This window comes from Podarcis vaucheri (genome assembly GCF_965113315.1).
Source record: "Podarcis vaucheri genome assembly, chromosome: 14".
Lineage (NCBI taxonomy): Eukaryota > Metazoa > Chordata > Lepidosauria > Squamata > Lacertidae > Podarcis > Podarcis vaucheri.
Genome location: NC_138752.1, coordinates 39,985,882 through 40,003,693, shown reverse-complemented (window position 1 = coordinate 40,003,693; position 17,812 = coordinate 39,985,882). Strand labels below are relative to the sequence as shown.

The window sequence follows — 17,812 nt, the reverse complement described above, 5'->3', positions numbered from 1 at the left end:
GGAGGCTATTATCGTTCTACTATTTTTCGGTAAGTCTTGACAAAAGAGCAATAGATGGCTTATGCTCGCCAGTCCTGTGCATGTTGTGCAGGGGTGATAAGACAGCATGCTTTTGTCTCTGTATTATTCATGTGGCAATTGTGGTTGGTGTTTCTTTTAGATCCATAAAGGAACCAAGGCCCTTTCTCCAACGGATGACAATAAGTCCTGCTTCTGCCTTAAGAGGTTTCTGTTTCTAGGGCAAAGTTGAGGAATGATTCCTTTAAAGCGCATTCCCTTTTTGTGCCCCCCTCTTTTCTTTTAAACACTCCTTTGTGATCGCTTGGGAACTATTTAAGATTTACAGAGAATTGTGGCTGTATCCTCAGTTCTGGGCTAATGCACAGCTTGTGCAAGTGTTTGTTTAGGTAATGTAGGCTGGATACAGATTTAGTGACCCACACTGGCACAATTCTACATTTTTTTACCATCCCCTCCACTGGGTGGAGTTTGATTTGTGCAAAGTCCTTCCATCCCACTTTTTCTGATTTTTTTCATCCCCCCCCCCCCCGGCAGCCTATTCTGACACATTCCACATTCATGAGGAACCCCTGATTCTCTGGAGAGTCTTTTTGGAGGATGCAAGACTGTAGTGAGGAGAAGGGGACAGAAAAGCCCCATTGGGTGAACAGATTTTTGCTCTCTCAACTCTAGATCCAATCTTAGAAGTGGCCACCAAGGTTTTTGGCTGGGCCCAGAAGATCAGAACATGTTACTCCAGACTTTCAGAGTGCTGATGGGAACCTACACAAATCCTTCAGGGGCCGGATCTGGCCCTGTCACCTTCTAAATCCGGCCCGCAGACGGTCCCGGAATCAGCATGGTTTTACATGAGTAGAATATGTCCTTTTATTTAAAATGCATCTCTGGGTTATTTGTGGGGCATAGGAATTCATTCACCCCCCCAAAAAAATATAATCCAGCCCCCCACAAGGTCTGAGGGGCAGTGGACTGGCCCCCTGCTGAAAACGTTTGCTGACCCCTGTCCTTCAGGATTCATCTGAGGCCCTTCTCATGGAGTTCCTCTGAAGAAAAAGAAGAGTTTGGATTTTATATCCCGCTTTATCACTTCCCAAAGAAGTCTCAAAATGGCTGACATTCTCCTTTCCCTTCCTCCCCCACAACAAACACTCTGTGAGGTGAGTGGGGCTGAGAGACTTCAGAGAAGTGTGACTGGCCCAAGGTCACCCAGCAGCTGCATGTGGAGGAGCGGAGACGCGAACCCGGTTCTCCAGATTACGAGACTACTGCTCTTAACCACTACACCACACTGGCTCTCTGAGGGAGGTTCAGAGGCTGGCAGGAAGGGAGAGGACCATTTTTGGTTGTAGCTCCCAAGCTGTGGAATGTTCTCAGTGAAGCATGCCAGAAAAAAACATGTCTCAACTAAGCCACCTGACATTATAGGAAGATATGTTGAGATGCCTCTCATTGAGGAAAGATGAGGATGAGGAGAAGGTTTTCCCCAGACCTGCACACTTCATGCCTCATACTGGGGAGAGGAGCACCAGGAGGACCTTGTCTCCTGATCTTAGAGCATGGGCAAATCAATGCTGAAGATGCCTATTGGAGGCCTACATACAGGACCTGGGTACAAAAGCACTTCCCACACGTAGGATTCCCAGCAACCCCTCATACTGCCTCTGACAGTGGTGGTAGGACAAAGCCATTATGTCCAGTAGCTATTAAGAATCCTAGGCATGGAAACCAGCAGAGAAGTGTCTTCTTTCAGGCTGTTGGGTTGGATCCAGAGTACCATATTTTTCACTCTATAAGACGCACCAGACCACAAGACGCACCTAGTTTTTTGAGGAGGAAAACAAGAAAAAAAATATTCTGAATCTCAGAAGCCAGAACAGCAAGAGGGATCGCTGCGCAGTGAAAGCAGCAATCCCTCTTGCTGTTCTGGCTTCTGGGATAGCTGCACAGCCTGCATTCACTCCATAAAACGCACACACATTTCCCCTTACTTTTTAGGAGGGAAAAAGTGAGTCTTATAGAGCAAAAAATACGGTAAATTTGTTTTTGTTTTTTTAAATACCTCATTGACTTGGGACAAGTTAGCTGTGACTTGGGTTTTGGCCCATTAAAATCTGTCCCCTCGACACATTTTGATTTTCAGTAAAATGTGTTCTTCCCACTCCTCAGGTTTATTTTTATTCTGGAAGTAAATTGGCTGGAAGTGAGGGCTGGGTTCTTTTGCTGTATAGAATGACTGGCTGAAAAGAGAGAACTAGTACTTTTTAAACGCACACACACACACACAGGCACTTTCGTTGGAGAAAATTAAATCTCTTGACAGGCGGTAAAAAGCCTTTTAGTACTTTTCTAGTGCTTTAAGCTGCGGAAATAAGTTTTCCATTGGTATTCACAGCTTGAGCACTTATGGATTGAGGGTTCTCTAAGCTTCTGGAGGAATTAGGTAACTTAATTCCTGTTTGTAAAACAATTTAAATCAATATAGCTATGTGATTCTTCTTGCAAGTATCATGGCCTGGTTTTTTAATAAGAAATACGTAGACATAAATTCTATTCATGAATTTTCCTTGTAAGTGCACTCATCTATGCTCCCATAGCCCCCGCAAACTTCCTACAATAAACACTTTTTCCTGAAAAATCATATTTGGTTTTTTGGACTGAAAGTTTAAAGATTAGAGGATAAAATGTTTCAGCCGTTTATGTATTGCCATCATTAGTCTCTCACATAATTTATTATTATACAGCCGCATTTATAGCCCTGCATTAAGCGTGAGTTGGCTGAATCACATTCTGCTGTTATAATGAGAAATTGAGGCGTGAGGAATAGGTTCTACTGCTTATGGTTAGAAAATAATTCATCAGACTGATTTGAAATTTGGCAGTGTACGATGTGTAAATCTGAGAATGGCCCATGCTGAATTTGGGATCGAAAGGATAAGAAATTGGCTACGCTTAATTCCAAGTAAAGACATTTTAAATTTTCTTATATTTATCTCACCACCTTTCTTACTTCCTTTTAGCATTTGTATTCCATCTTTCATCCAAGGAGGTCACGGGGGTGTGCAGTATCCTTCTGCTCCTCAATTAACCCCCACAACAACCCTATTGAGAGGCAGTTAGGCCAAGAACTCTGGGCTCCCAGATCCTAGACCAGGGGTCAGCAAACTTTTTCAGCAGGGAGCCGGTCCACTGTCCCTCAGACCTTGTGGGGGGCCCGGACTATATTTTGGGGAAAAAATAAAAATGAACGAATTCCTATGCCCCACAAATAACCCAGAGATGCATTTTAAATAAAAGGACACATTCTACTCATGTAAAAACACGCTGATTCCTGGACTGTCCGTGGGCCAGATTTAGAAGGCAATTGGGCCGGATCCGGTCCCTGGGCCTTAGTTTGCCTACCCATGTCCTAGACCCACACTCAAACTGCTGCACCACACTTGCCGTCTTCCATCATGGAACCTAAAGGGGTCTTCCATCGCAGTACTATATTTAGAACCGCTTAGCTGCAGCAAGGTGATGGATGGTCTTGTGTGTCTTCAGATGTTAAGGCTGAATAACCCCTTCGCCTACTAGCACAGTCAGCTCTTCAAGGCTGAGGCCTGGTCTGTGAGAATCTTACTTAGAAATAGCAAGCATTTTCATGCAACTTATACTTCCAGAGGCTAAGACTGGCCAGAAACCACCGCCTAGCAACCAAATCTATTGACTAACTTGACCAGAAAAATGCCTTTTTAATAGCGGCTATAAGCATGCTACAGGGACGCAGGTGGAGCTGTGGGTTAAACCACAGAGCCTAGGACTTGCCGATCAGAAGGTCGGCGGTTCGAATCCCCGCGATGGGGTGAGCTCCCATTGCTCGGTCCCTGCTCCTGCCAACCTAGCAGTTCAAAAGCACGTCAACCTGCAAGTAGATAAATAGGTACCGCTGTGGCGGGAAGGTAAACGGCGTTTCCGTGCGCTGCTCTGGTTCGCTAGAAGCAGCTTAGTCATGTTGGCCACATGACCCGGAAGCTGTACGCCGGCTCCCTTCAGCCAATAAAGGGAGATGAGCACCGCAACCCGAGAGTCAGCCACGACTGGACTAATTGTCAGGGGTCCCTTTACCTTTTTACAAGCACGCTACACAATTAATGAGTAAAAGCACATACCAGAGCTAACAAAGTAAGCCATATCCCCAAACATACAGTATAAATGGGAGAAATCTTTCTGGGGAAACTGTCCCAGCAAAGTCTTTCAGTTTGTTGAAAGCAAGCCATTCTCAGCACAACACTTTAAATCATTCCTAGGATTTCAGACTATGGATGGTAAATATATATACTGATAAATGTGAGAAAGACAGGCTGAAGTCAAGAGCACAGGAAGTCATTGTGGTTCCTTCCAGGTGTTGGACTACAGGTCCCATCATCCCCAGACAGCATAACCCCAATTAGATTAGTGATGATGGGAGTTGTAGTCCAACAACATTTGAAGGGCTGCAATTTGGCTATCCCTGATCAAGAGATTGCATCAAGTGGCTTGACTTTCCTGTCCCTGCATGGCTTTGACTTAGCGCTTCATTAGAAAAATGTTTTGAAGCACTATGCGGTTGTTTTTTGGTGTACTGATTTGTATTAAAAAATATTCATGAAAACGATCCTTTTAAGCTGCTTAAAATACAAAAAATTATCCTTCATTTGATACTGACTTAGTGTAATTACTGGTGGGGGGAGGGGAGGGGAGGGGAGGGGAGGGGAGAGGAAGGAACCTTGGCTAGCTATATTCTTCTGTGTTACAATTATGTAAATGAAGGAGTGATAGGAATAGAAACTGTGTGGGTTGGTCAGGTTTTACACAAGAAAAAAGGGGGTGGTGATAGAACGATAGTTTCTAAAAATGAACGGCTCTGCGCCATGCCTTCTGGTTGTCTTTCATCAGCTGTGGGTTACATTTCCATCACTGATACTAAGAATAAATTTGAGCTGCATATGTTTTATAATACATATGGTTCCAAAAAGGATGTTTTGTTGGAGGCTGATTTATGTAAGGATAGAGCTGTATTACTACAAATCTGCATATCCATCCATCCCTCCATCTATCTATCTATCTATCTATCTATCATCTATCTATCTATCTATCATCTATTTATGCATGCTGCTGCTGCTATGGAAGTGCTATAGAAGGGTCAACAATTTTTGGCTGGCCTTAACGTACAGGCCGGAAAATGATGATCTCGGCGCTGAACAGCAAGGCATGTTCTGGTCTGAGGCCAGGTTCTAGGAAGAAGGCTGCAAGGCTGGCCAGAGGTTTCAGGACCTCGGATAGCTCTGAGGAAGCCACTTGATCCAGCAAAGGCTGAGAGCGGACAGGCTTTTTAAAGCCTCTGCTACACAGACTACCTCTCCCATGCTCTGTCCTGCTTGTCATTATGATGTTAGATGACGGGCAGATGGGTTGTCCCGCCTACCTATCACTTTCCCTTGTGCATTGCTTTCCATGCGCTCAACAGACAGTGGGTCGCCAGGCACTTGGGAATCACAACGTTTGACTTAGTGTTTACACGTGAACCAGGCCATTGGCTGGGTTTTAGAGAACTGCAAAAGCAGTTCTGCCGCGCACTTGGTTGGAGCATGGTGCTTATAAGGCCCAGGTTGCACGTTCAATTTCCGTAAGGGACAGCTGCATATTCCTACATTTTCAGGGGGTTGGACTAAATCAGGGGTCATAAAACTTTTTCAGCAGGGGACCAGTCCACTGTCCCTCAGACCTTGTGGGGGGCCGGATTATTATTTTTTTTTGGGGGGGGGATGAACGAATTCCTATGCCCCACAAATAACCCAGAGATGCATTTTAAATAAAAGGACACATTCTACTCATGTAAAAACACGCTGATTTCCGGACCATCCGCGGGCCAGATTGAGAAGGCAATTGGGCCACATCCGCCCCCTGGGCCTTAGTTTGCCTACCTATGGACTAGATGATGCTCAGGATCCCTTCCAACTCTATGATTCTATGCCTAAATAGGCTTTGGGGCTTAGGGGTATTTGGGTTGTAGCTCCCAGTGCCACCTGGCAAGCCAGTTCTGACATGGGGAAGGCTTTCCAGAGCAAGTTTATTTTACTTCTATTGTATCGAATTTATACGCTGCCCTTCATCCAAGGATCACAGGGAGGTTTTACAGTATAAAAACACAAAAATACGTAACGTAACAACAAACAAAACAATATCCTCCAGTTTTAAAAAGCCATAGATTGTTTAATTAGCCAAAGACCTAGGAAAAGAGGAATGTCTTCACATGGTGTTTAAAGAAATGCAGTGAAGGCATTAGACAAACCTCCCTGGGGAGAACATTCACAAATGGGGAGCCACCACAGAAAAGGCCTGTTCTTGTGCTGCCATCCTCTGGGTGTTTGTAGTATACAGTGGTACCTCTGGTTACGTACTTAATTCGTTCCGGAGGTCCGTTCTTAACCTGAAACTGTTCTTAACCTGAAGCACCACTTTAGCTAATAGGGCCTCCTGCTGCCGCCGCACCACCGGAGCACGATTTCTGTCCTCATCCTGTAGCAAAGTTCTTAACCCGAGGTACTATTTCTGGGTTAGCGGAGTCTGTAACCTGAGGTACCACTGTATACAGTGGGTCTCTTCATAAGAGAGAGAAGTAGTCAAAGATCCCTCAAGGCATGTGCAAGCCTGAGGGTACACCTAAAGAGAGATGCTTTTTTAGCCTATGATAAAGCTTCTAGGAACTGTGTGTCCTTTATTTTTTAACCTCTATTGGAAAAAAGTTATGTACAGTCATACCTCGGGTTACAGACATTTCGGGTTGCACACCGTGCTGAACCCGGACGTTCCGGGTTTCGGCGCTCGCACATGCGCAGAAGCGCCAAATCACAACCTGCGCATGCGCAGACCCATGCATGAGCTGCGGGTTGCGGACGCTGCGGGTTGCGAATGTGCTTTCCGCACGGATCACATTCGCAACCCGAGCGTCCACTGTACTTATTAGTTCTGGGTGCTGATTATATCCAATTGCATTGGAAATGTTTAACCAGTCCGCTTCAGATTTATATACGGTATTTCGGCTAACGGATGCCATTTGATGGTTTACTGTACGTTTCTGAGAACAATTCAAAGTGTTGGTGCTGACCTTTAAAGCCCTAAACGGCCTCGGTCCAGTATACCTGAAGGAGCATCTCCACCCCCATCATTAAGCCCGGACACTGAGATCCAGCGCCGAGGGCCGTCTGGCAGTTCCCTCACTGCGAGAAGCAAAGTTACAGGGAACCAGACAGAGGGCCTTCTTGGTAGTGGCGCCCACCCTATGGAATGCCCTCCCATCAGATGTAAAGGAAATAAGCGAATCTCTGACTTTTAGAAGACTTCTGAAGGCAGCCCTGTTTAGGGAAGATTTTAATGATTGAAGTTTTAATGTATTTTTAATCTTTTGTTGGAAGCCACCCAGAGTGGCTGGGGAAACTCAGCCAGACGGGCGGGGTATAAATAATAATTTATTATTATTACTATATTATAATGAATTTGTTATAATATCTGTATCATTAAGATGAACTATTTATCTGGATTGTCATATTGGGCTGAATCTGACACTAGTCCTGCCCAGAGGGTTGCATCCAAGTAGACCCATTGAACTTAATGGGCGTGAGTTAGTCATGTCCATTAATTTAAGTGGGTCTGCTCTTGAGTAAAACCTCATTGAATGCAGACCACGATGTTTTGAAATGAATCAGTGTTTGGGTTGTTACTGTAATACTGCTTTATATTTTCTGTTGTTACGGGAGCCGCTGTGGGCACAGTTATGTGGGAAAGCGACATACAAACTGAAATAATAAATACACGAATAAACAAAGAATATAAGATCCCCCTGGTACTGGCATTAAAGGCTTCAATCTTTTGCAGTTGCTCAAATAAAGGTTCACAAAACATTTTTGAGGTAAATAGAGGGATGTTCAGGTTTCAGAGCTAAGCAGGGATTTGAGCCTCCAGTTCCCACATCTGAGCCCACCATGCTAACTAGCTGCCGCACCGCAGTTCATCTTTGACCTAAATAAAAACAAACCGAGAGATTTATTCAATTTTACTTAGGTGTAACTCAAATGACTTTTTTAAAAAAGAGACTTAATAATTCCTTTAGGCACAACAGCTCAGAACTAATATTATCATTTGGTGGATGTCAAATCATCATAATAAAGCTAACAGTTATCTTCACTTGAAGCCTTTTTAATTTATTTGGTAATAAACCCCCCCCCACAATATATGTTCAAAGAATGAGTTCATCGCTGAATTAAAGTGGTTCTGCAGCACGTGGACGGAAAACTTTCTAAGACCGCAATTACATTTTAAATTTTCAGTTTAATTGTTTAGCTATGCCTATTTAATCCATTATAAGCATTTCTTATGAATATACATAACCTGAATATCAAATACTTAGAGATCCCCTTCCTTTGAACACAGAGGATACAGCTTCTTTAAACTGTGAAAGTGCCAGGCTTAAGGAATCAAAGTATAATTCTCAAGTCATACGCAGGCAACTCCAAAGTCTGTGTGTCTGTGTGTTTTTAAACGGAAAGTGATACAGTGGTGCCCCGCAAGACGAATGCCTCGCAAGACGAAAAACTCGCTAGACGAAAGGGTTTTGCGGTTTTTGAGCTGCTTCGCAAGACGAATTTCCCTATGGGCTTGCTTCGCAAGACGAAAACATATTGTGTTTTTTGCAAGTTTGTTTCCTTTTTCTTAACACTGTTAATACAGTTGCGACTTGACTTCGAGGAGCAACTCATGTGGTAGCCTTTTTTGAGGTTTTTGGCGATTTTTGAAGCTTTTCCAAAACTTTTCCGACACCGTGCTTTGCAAGATGAAAAATTTGCTAGACGAAAAAACTCGCGGAGCGAATTATTTTCGTCTTGCGAGGCACCACTGTACTTTTCAGTTTTATAGAAGCAGATAGATGTGTGCCAAGGAGATGGGATTGCGAGAAAAAATACTTTCCTGCTGGATCAGACTAAATGCCAACCTAGTCCAGCATCTGTTCTCACAGTGACCAAGATGTCTATGGAAAGCGCACAAGCGAAACCTAAGCACAGCAGCACTCTGCCCACCTATGGTTTTCAGCACCTAGTGTACAGACCTGTTAAGGTCTTTGCCAGTATTCTGCTCTACTTTTTGTAAGCGAGCATTAGAGCAGAGGTTCCCAAACTTGGGTCTCCGGCTGTTTTTGGACTACAGTTCCCATCATCCTTGACCACTGGTCCTGCTAGCTATGGATTATGGCATTTGTAGTCCAAAAACAGCTGGAGACCCAAGTTTGGGAAACCCTGCATTAGAGGGTCCCTTAATTCTCCCTCTGTCTGTCCCTCCCTCGCTCCCTCTCTTTGCTTCAAAACATTAAGATGGTTAAAAATTAAAGAAAAGGAAAAGGGCCCCTGGACGGTAAAGTCCAGTCAAAGGCAACTATGGGGTGCGCCGCTCATCTCGCTTTTCAGGCCAAGGGAACGAGCACCATCAGGAACAAAATAGTTAACTTAAAGCTCTGTTTTCCCCCTTCTCTTTCAAAATACCCTGCATAACATAAGGCTAAAGAACATGTTGTAGTTGTGCCACTATCAGCTGTGTGAAAACTGTCGAGTCCAACGAAAAGGGTAATTGCCGTATTTTTCCGCGTATAAGACTAGGTGGTTTTTTTACCAAAAAATTAGGTGTAAAATTGGGGCTCGTCTTATACACAGGTAGCGTTGAGGGGTGCTTTCTTAATTTAGAGTCCCCCAAAACAATGATGTCTTATACACGGAAAAATGCGGTATATAACATGGGAAATTTCAGGGTCTTTTTGCCCTTAATTTATGCTGATGTGTTGGATGCTGCTAGTGCTTTGTCTTAAAACCCTCTTTTTTGTTGTTGTTGCAAATGACGAGGAATGCTGGAATAAACCAAAATTGACCCACTAATTTCCTTCCATTTTATTGCTGGAGATGAGCTCTTCTATGTCTAAAATATCATATTAGTTTAGTTCTTAAATTGATCTTTTGAAGTAACTTGGGTATGGACAGATGGGGCAGTGGAATTCAGTCTTTTTTACACTTGGAAGTTTGCCAGGAGCCGTTTCCCTGACATTCTGGCAAAAGCTGTATTCATCAGGGATACTAGAATTGTGTGGCTCACAGAGATTTTCAATTTCAGCCCTGCTCCATCATAATTAATATGTTAGTTGTGAATAATCTTCTTTACCTTCTTGCGTTGTCCAAAGAAAAGGTCCTGATAAATAGACCTTAGAACATTGTGCATTTTAGGATTTAATGTAATTGCAGGGAATGGCTCAGAATAAATCAGATTATTGGGATTTGGAGTTTCACATTACAAGGAAAGATACGGTTGGTGGCAAATATTTGTTTTTTCAAAACTTTGCTGGAAAAGGAGAGAGAGCATGAGCCTGAGATCTAGATGAAACATGTTTCTAATTGGGGTAGGTTCAGTGCTTGGCCATACGGGATGCTACTGTTAATTGGGAAACTGGGGAACAAACCCTGGCTCTTTCAGAGACATTTGTTTGCTGGAGGTGTAAACAAGACTTCTAAATTGAAATATATGGCTATTTATTGCATTTCTATTCCCACCTTTACTTTGAGGAGCTCAAGGCGGCATACATTTTCCTCCCCCTTCCCCTTTTGTCCCTTGCGACCACCCTGTGAGGTGGGTTAGGCTGAGAGAGATGGTGACTGTTCCAAGGTTGCCCTAGGAGCTTCATGGCCAGGTAGAGATTTGAATCCTGGACTCCCAACTCCTAGTCCAACACAGCAACTGCTGTGCCGGTAGCTCCCATGTCTGTAGCCCTGAGGCCTCTAGTTCCTTTTGTTCAGAGGAAAGTCATTGTCAGCTTCACCATGAAAGACGAAGCAACCACTTGAAGTGGAAAGGAAACAGGGACTTCCGGGTTGGCGCGATCTGGAAATGGCGGATTCCCTCCGAGCTGCGGAGGGAATCGGCTCAACTGAGGACGGGTCTTGCCGCGCCGGCGACGCGGGGACCCTCAAAAACCGCAGGCGCTGAAGCCTGCGGACTGAAGACTCGGTGGGCACCTTAAGCGCCCCCCCGATTCACGAAGAGCCTTTTTAAAGGCTGCGGAGAGGATACGGAGGGTGGCGTGGTGCTGAGAGTCGATCGCTACCTCGGTTGAGCAAAGCCGCGAGCCATGACTGGAGAGCGCTGATTCCCTTCCTTGAAATTCGGACTGAAAAGAATAACCCATGAGTAAAACGGAATTGGATTTTATGAATATTACCTTGTGAATTTGAGACGACCGGGGGGTGTGCTAAAAGGAAGTCCGCACCCCCCCTTCTTGCAGACGACCCAAGCAACGATATAAGAACTAAGTTGGAGTGCCTACCCTTGGTGGGGTGAGTTGAAAAAGACTTTAACTTCCAAGATTTGGCAAAAATAAATTTTGAGCTGGAGAGTGGAGTGCTGAAAGCTTTCTTTCTGCTGTAAACAACCCCCCCTCTCCCGGGCCCGGGAACGTCCTGCTTTTAAGCTTGTGGAAGAGGTGTGGACTTTGACAGCTGTCAAAGCTGTCAAACAGGCAGTTTAAGTGGAAAAATCGTTACTTAAGATCCCTCTGGACTAAAATGAGTTACAATTGAGTTAAAATTGTTGGAAACAAAGTAATAATAATAAGTTGGAGGATTGTTGGAGAAAGATTACCAAGTAACCAGATTCCCTCTAGGGGGAACTCTGTGAAATTACAATGGCTGTGGATGGAAAGTTACTAGTGGAAATCGAAAGAATGTTTCATCTGGTGGGAATCTTACAAGAGCAGAGTCTGGCTATGAATAAACAACTCATGACCTTGACTTCTGAAACAACCAGCTCTGCTGAATGTATTGAGGACCTGGATGAGAAAGAATCCACAGCTGAATTGGAAATGATATCTAAAGAAGTGGAAGAGACTAAACAAGAAAAAGAGAAAGTAAAGTTGGAAAGTACCAACCAGAAGCTGGCATCTGTGGAATATAAACAAGGAGACTTTTGGATTACATCTACCACAAATCTGCGAAAGATGCAAAAGATGAAGGAGGAGGCCCCGGGAGTTTATGGAACACAGGAGCTTAAAATAAAGAAATATGATGGGGGCCTCCACTTTGACTTTGACTCTGAAGATGCAGACTTTGTGGAAATTTTTCAGCAGCTGTTCCCAAATGCCCTTGTGGGAAAAGAATACGGATGGATGGTGACAGAATTTTTTCGAGATTCGACGACCGACATAAAGGATTACCAACAAGACCGGCGGAGAGGGACTGAAAGAGACTTGAAAGCCTTGGACGTGAGGAACCCAGGCTAAGAGCTGATACTTTGGACATGTATTGGGAAGGGACGAAACCGGGGATGGGAGGGAGGGAAGAATAGAATTGTAAAAACACTCAAGACCTTTGGGTTTAGTTAATATGACTCTTATTTAAGACAAATTGGGAAATCAATGGAAGAGAACTTAAGTCCAACTTAGAAAAAAATTTATTTTTCTTTATAAAAGAGGCAATTTTAAGATGATCAAGAAGAGAAATACCAATTTGCTGACACAATTTTGGGAATTGGGATGCATGAAGGGGGGTGGGGGGAAGTCAGGGAACAAGGTTAGGAAAGTAGGATTTTCGGAAATTATACATGTTTTTGTCTTTTGTCTTTTTTGTGTGTATTTGTCTCTATAAAAGGTGAAAAACCAATAAAAATTTCTAAAAAAAAGAAGAAGAAGTGGAAAGGAAACAGCTATCTTAATCAACCTTAAATAATAATAATAATAATAATAATAATAATAATAATAATAATAATATATTTATACCCCACCCTCCCAGACCGAGACCGGGCTCAGGGCGGCTAACACCAAATATATAAAATACATTAAAAACACAAAATCAAACGATTAGTTTAAAATACAATTTGAATCACATTTAAAATCACAATAAAATTAAGTGGGAACCCATGAATTATAACCGTAGTGGTAAGGAATTAAAATTTCACCAGGCCCAGCCACTCATGCTGGTCCCATATGGGCCGATAGAAATAGCCAAAGAGGCCACTTAACATACAGGGTCCCATAGAAAGAAGGGGGTCAGGCCTGGCAGAGCAGCTCCATCTTGCAGGCCCTGCGAAAAGATGTCAGAGAACAAGGCAGCTGCTGCATCTCTCCTGACTGCATAGTTGCAGCATCCCAAGTCTTGGTTTCTTTGGTTATTGCCAGCTTCATCAATCTGCTTGGGTTGGGGGAGTGGACAAAGTTTTATCTTGAGTTTAATTTTTTTTAAAAAAAATCTTTAGCTGACCAATCACACCAGTTAATTAGTTTACAAATCCATTGGTGGCATTCAACTAAATAATTGTGCAAGCAGAACAACTTCCTCTTGCACACCATGATTCCCCCATCTCCTTTCCCCACATGTGCCCTGTGCCATCCCCAAATCTGGTCTGGAACCTCCAGAAGAGAATGTCTTGTTGGGCAGGCAAAAAATCCTTGCACTGATGGAACGCTTGCCTTAGGGCTGCTTTGAATACTGTTAGGAGCTCAGCCTACACTCGAGTAGGACCCTGGCAGAGACACATGCCTGACTGGCATGTTTCCTCCTTCTGGTCGATTGTTCGGGAACTTCAGAAGCTTTCTTCAGCCCGAACATCACAGCGACCGATGCCAACCGAAACCGGCACACTTAGGGATCTGCAGAGTCTTCTCAGCTTGTGTAACAGACCTCAGTAACTCAGCATTTTGGCTAATCTACTTTATTTACATATAAACACACACGGAGCACTGCAACATGGCTCCCTCTCCCTCTAGCATCAGACAGCAGAGAGAAAAAGAACAAAGGACAATAGTCCCACTTCACGGAACACAGTAACACAAACATCCTGTCTCCGTCACTTCCCACTCTGTGGAGTCAAAACATATACCGTCATGTGAAAGACAACAATCCCATGACTGCAGTCATGGAGCAGGAATTCTAACAAATCCCTATGTCTAGTTAGCAAGCCATCCTCTATCAAGTCTGACTTTTTGTCCATATAGCCCTAAGGTTCCTCAACAAGCAGGGAACATAGATGGAGACCTCTCCCATCCCCCTGCTACCTGATAGTTTTAAATGGAGATGCCAGAAATTGAACCGGGGACCTTCTGGATGGAAAAGTTGTCCACAACACTGACTACAGTAACATGTCCTCTGCCCTGATTTATTACCCTTTCACACACAAAATTCCTTGGGAAGGTGGTGTTTGCATTTTGTGCGTGTGCAATATGTATAACCACGAGACACTTCTTCTGGCATGCCATATATTTATTTAATTGAACTCCTGCCTTTTGCCAGAGGCTAAGCAGAGATAACGAAATGTTCTTAAAATCTGAGAGCCGGTGTGGTTTGAAGTCTTGGAGGAGCGGTTGGGTAATAATGCAAGCAGCAGGTTAATTATCGAGTGATGTTTTCCATGTACTTCTCTTAACGCTGGAAGGGAAGGATTAATTTTTAAAGCGGTAATTTTATTGCAAACTCTTGGATTTGGGAGGTTGGTGAGCGTAGCTTGTGCGTCTCTTGCTCTTTCCTCCTCAAAATAATGGTACAGAATTTTATAACACTGAGGCGAGTGGCTTATCACAGTGTACACGGTGATATTTGTGTTGTTTCGCTGTTGTTGCCAGACATTTTATCAGTAGTCTACCACATTGCCTTAAGAGTTTTTGACTTTTTTCCTCTGAGGACCTCTCCAGCTGCTGGGTCAGCACAGCCGATCTGAGTTGGCACCAGCTGGAAGACCTTACATGGTTTTATTATGTTGTTTTCCTTATGGGAAATATTAGTCCATTGCTGCTTTTGGACAGCAGTGATTTTATGTGGTACAGCTGACTTGAATGTCCCTTTACAAAGAACCCTCCTAATTTACCACCCTGCTTCCTTTGCAAATATGCTTTTAATCTCTTTATGTTCTAGAATGGTATTGAGCAATTGCTTCTTTGGAAGTTAGGTGTGCCCAAGTCCTGTGGTGATCAATGGGAGATGAGGGCATGCTTTAGCGCTCAACAGTCGGATGTTAAACAAGTTGACTTGGAAGTCTCCCTGAATGCAAGCAACGTTCCTTCCCGGTTGGGGTTTTCTGAAGCGACTGATTTGCATCACCTAAGCCTTGACCTGGATGGCGCTGAATTTTAGAGAAAGCTCACATTTCCCCCAGAAATGCTACCTTTCCGTAAGATCGAAACCAAACCTCCTGGTTGCGCAACTGCCTGGTATAATTTGGAGTGACAGATACCCCGTCAGAAAGGAACAGCTGGAAATGCCGAAATACTTGATAAGACATGAATAGGTAAAGGTAAAGGGACCCCTAACCATTAGGTCGAGTCGTGGCTGACTCTGGGGTTGTGACTCTCATCTCGCTTTATTGGCCGAGGGAGCCGGCATACAGCTTCTGGGTCATGTGGCCAGCATGACTAAGCCGCTTCTGGCGAACCAGAGCAGCGCACGGAAATGCCGTTTACCTTCCCGTCAGAGCGGTACCTATTTATCTACTTGCACTTTGACGTGCTTTTGAACTGCTAGGTTGGCAGGAGCAGGGACTGAGCAACGGGAGCTCACCCCGTCGCGGGGATTCGAACCGCCAACCTTCCGATCGGCAAGTCCTAGGCTCTGTGTTTTAACCCACAGCGCCACCCACATCCCTAAGAAATGAATAAGACATTCCTATTTTGTGGGACTCAGATTTAAGAAAATGAGGGGAGATGGCCCAGAGTATAAGACGCCCCCTATTTTTTGACATTATTTTTTAGGAAAAAAACCTAGTCTTATACACGAAAAAATACAGTATATCCTGCCCTTGCTCCTGAAGGAGCACAGGGCTGCAGGCACATCCATACTAAAGCATTAAAAAAACCCCAACAGCATTCCAAAAGCATTTCCTCATCTAGCCATCTCAGCTTTGCCAGAAACAGTGCCTTTCAGCCATCAAATGCCAGGATAAGCCGGGACGTTTTTGGATTCTGAAACTCTGGGCAGGCTGGCAGGCAACACCCTTGGGAGTTGCTGGAGCTCTGGTGTCGGAGGAAGTGAAGAAGGAAGGATCCTCTGGTAGATCATCAGCTGGAGCTAGAGATTCCAGGAAGCAAACACGAGTTATTCAAACAGGACGTGATAGAGGATCTGGGCTCTTGGGTGGTCAGCCCCAGCCAGTGATTCCAGCATCTGTTATTGCAGAAGAACTCATTTCACAGGCACAAGTTGTTTTACAAGGAATATCTAGGAGTGTAATTATAAGAGAGCTCCAGCAGACAAATCTTGCAGTCAACAACTTGCTGAGCCATGATGATGAAGATGGGGATGATGGTGACGACGCGGCGAGTGAATCTTACCTTCCTGGAGAGGATCTTATGTCTCTTCTGGATGCTGACATACCAAGTGTCATCACTGATTCTGATGCTATGTTTTCAGAAGATATTACTTTGGTTATTCATCCTTTCGGCGCTCATCACTTTCCAGGCTAAGCTCATCCCGAGTTCTCTTTCTTCCCTTAGAGGGAGACTCTGAGCTGTTGCGTGAACGTGAGTCTGTTTTACGTTTGTATGAAAGAAGGTGGCTTGATGGAGCCTCATTTGATATAATGAAAGAGGCTCTACAAGCAAAGAAGGGGAGCCAAACCTTGACAAGAAGAATACACCTGTCCAAAGCCTCTTTAGGAGAGGACTTGCAGTGGTGGCTGGATAAGGATGGGATGAAATTTATTTCTATTGATGCTTTGTATTCTGAGCTTGTGGCAGTGAGCAGTAAAGGGGAGCTGTATCAGTGGAAATGGAGTGAATCTGAACCTTACAGAAATGCACAGAATCCTTCTATAAACTCAGTCAGATGGGGAAACTCAGCCAGATGGGTGGCGTATAAATAATAAATAATAATAATAATTATTATTATTATTATTATTATTATTATTATTATTATTATTATTATTATACATCACCCACCTGCCATGTACCTGGGATTAGCCAACGAGAAGATTACCCTCCTTTCTGCAAACAGCATCAGAGCAACTGTTGCCACAGAAAACAATAAGGTAGCTACCTGGGTAGATGAAACCTTGAGTTCTGTAGCTTCTAAACTAGAACATATGGCACAGACGTACTCTGAACTTCAAGGAGAGCATATAGTTTCTCTGCATTGCTGCACTCTTTATACCTGTGCTCAGCTGGAGAATAACCTGTAATGGTGGGGTGTAGTTCCTTTTAGCCAAAGGAAGAAGAAGCTGGAAAAGGCTAAAGCCAAAAATAAAAAATCTAGTTGTTTTTGGATTCCTCCTAAAGGAATCAGTAATGAGGAAGATGGATACACCTTGCCAGGGAGGCCATTCCATAAATGGGCAACTGCCACTGAAAAGGCCATGTTGTGGGGCAGTGCTACCTGGGCAGCCCACAATGGTTGACACCACAACCCCGAGGTCTCACCTGTGTGGGGACAGTATCTGAAGAAGTGAATACTTGCGATGAGGTGAGGTTTGCTGCCTGTGGAAACACAACCACAAATCTCTTGCTGATTGTCCATCACAGGACACACATCCAAAGATGATTCCTTTGCTATCAGAGAGAAAATTCGCTTCCTAGGTTAGTGATGGCAGAGATACAGACAGGTCTCACTTTATTGTGGCTAGAATCTGCTTTTGCAAAAGAAGTAAAAAAAAAAGTAGTTTTCATTTGTAGTTTTCTTTCTATATTTGTTCAATAGTTCTTTTTATTATTTATTAAAAAGATAGGAGGGCTAGTGCATTATCTTAGTCTCCCAGATACAGCATTCTG

General features: G+C 43.8%; 1 protein-coding gene across 6 annotated transcripts in view; it reads left to right on the top strand.

The window, feature by feature from the left end:
• SNX29 (sorting nexin 29) overlaps positions 1–17,812 on the top strand; it is a 223,021-nt gene that overhangs the window by 54,939 nt on the left and 150,270 nt on the right. The gene's annotated exons all lie outside the window — the stretch shown is intronic.